This window comes from Crocuta crocuta, unplaced genomic scaffold, assembly GCF_008692635.1.
Source record: "Crocuta crocuta isolate KB4526 unplaced genomic scaffold, BGI_CrCroc_1.0 scaffold91-1, whole genome shotgun sequence".
NCBI lineage: Eukaryota > Metazoa > Chordata > Mammalia > Carnivora > Hyaenidae > Crocuta > Crocuta crocuta.
Genome location: NW_027551575.1, coordinates 3,792,011 through 3,798,718, shown reverse-complemented (window position 1 = coordinate 3,798,718; position 6,708 = coordinate 3,792,011).

Sequence of the window (6,708 nt, the reverse complement as noted above, 5' to 3'; positions counted from 1 at the left end):
GGAGACAAAAGTCCCAGTTAATGTCTGCCAAGAGAATAAAACCTAAAACGATTTAAATGCCTCCATGGTCTGAAACAGAGTGGGAGGCAAGAAGCTTCCTTGACTAAACCAACTAATTATACTTTCTGTATGATGAAGATGCATTCGTGCAAAATTAGAGTCCACATAATTTTGACCACTATTAAAAAATACAAATACCAAACAAAGCACAACCATGTTTTATTAAAATAAATAATGGAGCTTATGGGATCAGTCCATGGCATTTAAATGCAGTCCCATTCTCTGTTTCCCATGGGGTAATTACATGACTCAGTCCACTGGACAGCCAGTTGAGCCAAAGCAGCTTTGCAGGGAGTGAGGTGAAATCCATCTGCGATTCCTTTTACTTGCCTGTTCAGTTGCTGAATTTGTGTACAGGTGAGTGTGATCTTCTAAACCAGGATGAGGGCATTTATAAGTAAAGTCGGCTTGTGGCTCTGGCCCTACTCACGTTTGAAAATTAAAGAAATGAAAGAAACATTGAGGATGAAGTTTATTCAGCTTTATCCAAAATACCTGGGAAGGCCGTATTGAATCAAAAAGCATGGAAGCCAAGGGTACATCTCTGGGAGAGCTGCTGCTCTTCAACCACATGTAATTCAGTCATTGTTCTTCAATACAAATACATTCCAGCTGTAGCCCTGACAATGTGGTAGGCTTTTATCACATCTCAGGAAAGATATCTTTACTCACAACTTTTAAATCTCTTAGCTGCAGCTACTAGAAGCAGTTCACGCAACATTTTGCAGGTAGAGCAGATCATGTGAAGACCTTGTTTGTATGAGGACCCTTAAAATTATATTGGGGTACCTGTATCCCACTTCCAATTTTAACATGAGTACCTTTTTAAAGGCAGGTAAATAAAACAGAACATCAAGTTTCAGGTGAGATTTTACCAACATAGTGACATCATTATTCCTCTGGGACTGAAGCTCATGCTGATTCTATCTAGCATGATATTTTGGGGTTTCTTATAAAAGTGGACTGATTTCTGTCCTTTATATGCTCTTCTCAACCACACATTCTCTAACTTAACTTAAACAGGGTAAGGGGCATGTATGTGTGTATATGTTTAAATAGTTTATTTTTGTCAGAGCAGTTTTAGATCCAGAGCAAACTGGGAGAAAGATCTAGTTTTGATATACATCCTTTGCCCACACATGTGCGTAGCCTCACCCATCATCAACATCCTCTCCCAGAGGGATACATTTGTTACAATGGATGAACCTACATTGACACAGCTCATCACCAAAGTCTCTAGCTTAGCTCAGGGTGCACTGTTGGTGTTGTACATTCTATGGGTTTGTAGAAATGTATATTGACAAGTGTCTATCATTATGGTATTATACAGAGTATTTTCACTGCCGTAAAATCCTCTATACTCTGCCTAATCATCCCTCCTTTCACTCCCAACCTCTGGCAATCACTGACCTTTTTATAGTCCCCATAGTTTGTCTTCTCAGAATGCCATATATGTCTGGAATCATTACGATGTAGCCTTTTCAGAGTGGCCTCTTTCACTTCATAATATGCATTTCAGTTTTCTCCCTTTCATGGTTTTATAGCTTATTTCTTTTTAGCAATGAATATTCTTTCACTGTCTGGATATAGCACAGTTTATCCATTCACCTACTAAAAGACATATTGGTTGCTTCCAAGTTTTGGTAACTATAACTAAAACTTGCTGTGAACATCTGTGTGCTGGGTTTGGTATAGACATAGTTTTCAACTTCTTTGGGTAAATACCAAGGAGCATGATTGCTGGTTAATATGGGAAGGTATGTTTAGTTTTATAAGAAACTTCCATACTCGCTTCCAAAGTGGCTATCCCATTTTTTATTCCCACCAGCAAAGAATACTGGTTACACCGCATGCTCACACGCAGTTGGTGATGTCACTGTTCTGGATTGTAACAGAAAAACCCAAAGCAGTGCTAGTTGGCAGATGGAAGGAAGAACCTGAGTGTTTGGCAGTTAACTTATTCTTTTGGCCAAGACTATTTATTTATAGAGATATTTTTAAAAAACGTAATGCATAATATCTTTTCTAGGTTCCTAAATATTAATGGGAAAAACCAAAGTCACTCAAAGATACTTTCTACTTATCTCTAGTGAAATCAGGCTATTGGATTATTAGCTCTTGTATGTATCATCACTGTACTGTTTGATGTTGTGTCTGGGCGTTAGAAGACTAACCGTTGCAGACTAGTGTGGGGGTTGGTTATTTTGAAGCTAAGTTTATGTGAAAAGAACTCTTCACAAGTTGCTGTATGTTGTATTGTTTGGCTCAGGGAGTTGATACAAGTCTTGAAGCTGGAGATTGTGTGATAAATAATGCAGGGTAGAAACTTGCCCCACTAATTAATCAGGATCCTGTGAACCTCAGTGGAGTGAGTCAGAGACATCCAAACCGGTAGAATTGGTCTGCAAGACTGTTCTAGATGTAAGGCAACCACCATTTGGGATCTAGATGCCACACACAAAAAGAAAATGATTCAAAAATTTGGAACTGAATTTTGGTTAAAGACATTGCCACTCAACACAATTATATTTACAGATGCATTTGATAATAAATACCAATTTAATGATAAATAATTAAACAGCAGGAATTTTATGAGTTATAATTTGTATCAACTTGCAAGTGTATAAACATATCCCTAATGTGATAATTTCTTAGGCTTTGATCAAATTTTCATCATCTCACCTTTTTCTCAAACAAGTTTGGTCTTATCAGGGAAGTTTTTCATACATTGTACTTCTGGTGAGTTTTCAGTAAGTTAATACTTCCTGCTTTTTTTAATCCTTTGTTGTTTGTTTTGTTTCTTAAGTTTATGTTTTTTAATGTTTTTATTTAGTTTTGAGATACAGAGAGCAAATGGAGTAGGGGTAGAGAGAGAGGGACAGAAGAGCTGAAGCGGACTCTGTGCTGACAGCAGAGAGACTAATGCGGGGCTCAAACTCATGAACCGTGAGATCATTACCAGAGCGGAAGCCAGGCGCTTAACGGACTGAACCACCAGGTGTCCCTTAATTTATATTTTTATTATTTATTTTTGAGAGATGGAGGGATGGGGAGTGCACAAGTGAGGGAGATACAGGAAGAGAAGGAGAGAGAGAGAGGCCCAAGCAGGCTTCATGTTGTCAGTGCAGAGCCCAATGAGAGGCTCTAACTAGCCAACTGTGCAGTCATGACCTGCTCTGAAATCAGGAGTCAGATGCTTAATCAACTGAGCCACCTTGTTTTTCTGTTTATATATTTTCTGAGTCTCTACATGAACCAGTTTATAGTGTGCCTTTATCGAGAGAAAGAGAGAGAGAGAAGGAGAAAATTTCTTCAACTTGAAGACAGAATATCAATGATAAATACGTGCCCAATTTGCAGAAATATCTTCAAGGTGTTTTTTCATGACAGATCCTAATTACATAAAAGATTTCTGCTAATAACCCCAGTCACGTTGACATAAAATAAAGCATGGTAATGACATTTTTGGTGATTTTTTGGATAGTTGAGTGGTCTCAGATATTGTAAGACATCCAAGTCAAATGTCAGTGGGATTTCTCTCACATTCTTTAACTAGTAAGTTTGAATGAGAATTATATTAAGGATGTTTAGAAAGCCAAAAAGTAAAGATATGAGGAAAGAGAATTTTAAGGCCTCATTTATCCAAGATGAGTACTTGAGACTTAGATTGGGATCAAGTATTTTGCAAATTTATTGATATGAAATAAATAACCTATTGAACAAGTTTTGAAGTCCTCATCACCCTCTGTAGGAGGCTATTTTCTTCCCCAGCGATGGGAAATGCAGGATAGGAAATAAAATTCCTTTGGAATCTTTACTATTACTGCTGGAAACAGAAATTGCAGCAATTAAACAATGAAATAAGAAACATGTTTTCCAGGTACTGTTAATCTAGGACAGACCTACTCAACCTGGCTAGAGCCTCTAAGCATTTACAGAGGTTTTATTTTGATATTGTAGAGGATTCTTTTTAAAGATGCCTTTATCCTCAGACTATACCCATTTGTTTGAAGAGAGGTAACATCACCCAGTTATTAGATACAAAACATCTGAGTTCAACTTCCAGCTCCACCTCTAGCAAACTCTTTGACCTCATCAGGGAAGAGGACAGTTTAAACCCTGCTGCCAACAATGGACTCAGTGAACTTGCACAAACCACTTAGTCACTAAGTCTCCATTCATCTATCCTTAAAGTGGACTCCTTTTTGCTCTCCTTCTTATGGAGATAATATTGGAAATTGCTTTGGGTTCCTAACAAGAAAAGCATACTTCAAATAGAGGCACCATTATATTGTTCTGCAATCAAGCTATATCTTTGTTCCTTCAATTATCACTACAACTGTTGTGTTTACTTCACCAGTTAGGTGTGTCTACTCTAACTGGTCAAACCAATGCTTACCTGGTATACTTTTCCCTGTTTCTGTTAGTTACCCTATTTTGCATATTGTTCCCAAGTTGATTTCTTTGGGAATAATCTATGAATGAGCAGGTCATATTAACCATAAGAACATAGTTTTCGGAAAGAGTCTTGGGTGATAATATATGTTATGGTAAAATAACATCCAAGAGCTTCTTGTATTTTCAAATGATTATGTACAATAAAAATAATAATTAACGTTGTAAATTTAAAGTACACCTTTCATCTGATCATCTCAAAGTACCTTAGAAACGCTAATTAAACTCCACAACACCCCTGTACCATACATATTATTATTTCCATTTTGCAAGTAAAGAAAATGAGGTTCAACAAGGTTATGTGACTAGCATAGGCCACAAAGTGAGTCAGTGTCAGGAAGGGGATTTGGTGTTTCCAAAGCCCAATCAAAAGATTTTCATCTAGAGCTAATTAGCGTTCTATAATTTCAAAGATGGAAGGTAGAAGGTAAACATCACTGACTCCCAAAATTCATGAGTGGAACTCCAGTGCTTATGTTATATGGTCCCCCCATTTTCCCCACTGATTTCTGTTCTTAACTGTTGGAAGTTTTTCTGGCTTTTCAAACGCATTCATCAGTTGTATGACTTCAGACAGATCACGTGACTTTTTTGAGCTTGTTTTATCATTTGTATAATGGAAATAGTATTTCTCTATCCTGGACTTGTGCAAATAAATGGACATAATGTAAGAAAATCCTGAACATGATACCTGGCACACGGTAGGCTTTCCATAAATGGTTGCTATTTGCATTACTATTTGAATTATTCCCTGTGTTTACAAGGGAATGATCCTACCAAAGACTGATAATAAATATGAAGATTTAAAAAGGATAAAAAGACAGAGGATGTCCAAAGCAAAATAGGTGCAGGCTGAATTATCTGGTATTTGTGACTAGAGAAACAATGTAAAAAGGGGTCAAGTGTGTGACCAGATGGCTTTTAGGGACAGAGGCAGGAATGTGTGGCACATTAATTACAAGAGAAATAGGGTATGCAAATTGGCACTGAATATTATCATGCCTTTTCTCTAACAAAAAATTTATTGTTACTTTGGTGTATTACAATGGAAAATTATTCTCAGTAAGGCCAGCTTTCCTTTTGATGTTTCTCAGGGAATTGCATTTGGCTAATGCCCCAAAGCATTTTTATTTTCAAAAGTTTCTAAAATGTTTGTGAAAATAATAAGACCAAAGTTAAAGCTAATGTAAAATAAAAGACTCATTCCAGATGGGGCTGGAAGTGAAACACAAATACCATTTTGCTTAATAATAACAAAAAATTACTTATAAAAAATTAATTTGTCATTTAAATGTAAGAAGTGCTTGAAGGGAGAGGGGAAGACAATTTCCTTTTTGTCTAAGGACAGCAGATGTTTAGGAGACATAAAGCTATTTTCCCCTTGCTAACCTTGAAAGAAGATCCATACAGTTCAGTCCATGAGACAGAAAATCTCATTGCAATTTACAATCCAGGACTCCAGGATAATGCATGAAAATAAAATTTGGGATAGTTAGAAGGACCAGAGTCCTAATTTATCAATCAAAGCACAGTCCACAGTTGACATCAAAGTCTTTATTTTCAGATGATAATCCAGCTTGATTTATTAGTTTGATCCTTCACTGTTTCCATGCTTACTGTCCTTCAGCACCTGCCTTTAGATGGGTCATTGGAGAATTTTAATTTTTTTCCACTAATTTTATAGGTTATTTATTTCAGGGTTACCTCTTAACTGATTTCCCTATTTCTAGTTTTTTCCTTGTTTAATCTATTCCCCACACTTGCCGCCAAAAATAATTAAAGAGGAAAACCCCAAAACATAATTATGTCACCACTCAGATTAAAATCCTTCGCTATCTCCCTGTATCTGCAGAAGAGGAGGAGGGAAGTATGAATTTATCAGCGTGACACCTATGTCCCTTCAAAATAAAGACCCAGTCTAGTTTTCAAATTTCATGGATTAGCCCCTCACCTAAAAACACTTTCTCCTTCCTGTCATTCAAACATTAGTAAAAATTCGGCAGAAACAAACTAGTCTGAGTGGTGATAAAGAGAAAAATAGGTGGCTCGGCAGAGTCTAACACCTAACAAGAAGAGAGAGACTAAGGACAAAAATGGAAGTCAAAGCCCACGTGGGTTGGTGAAGAGACTGGACAAAAGGAAGAGGAAGAATATGTGGTAGGTGAAGAATTTGTGGGAACTCATTACCGTTGT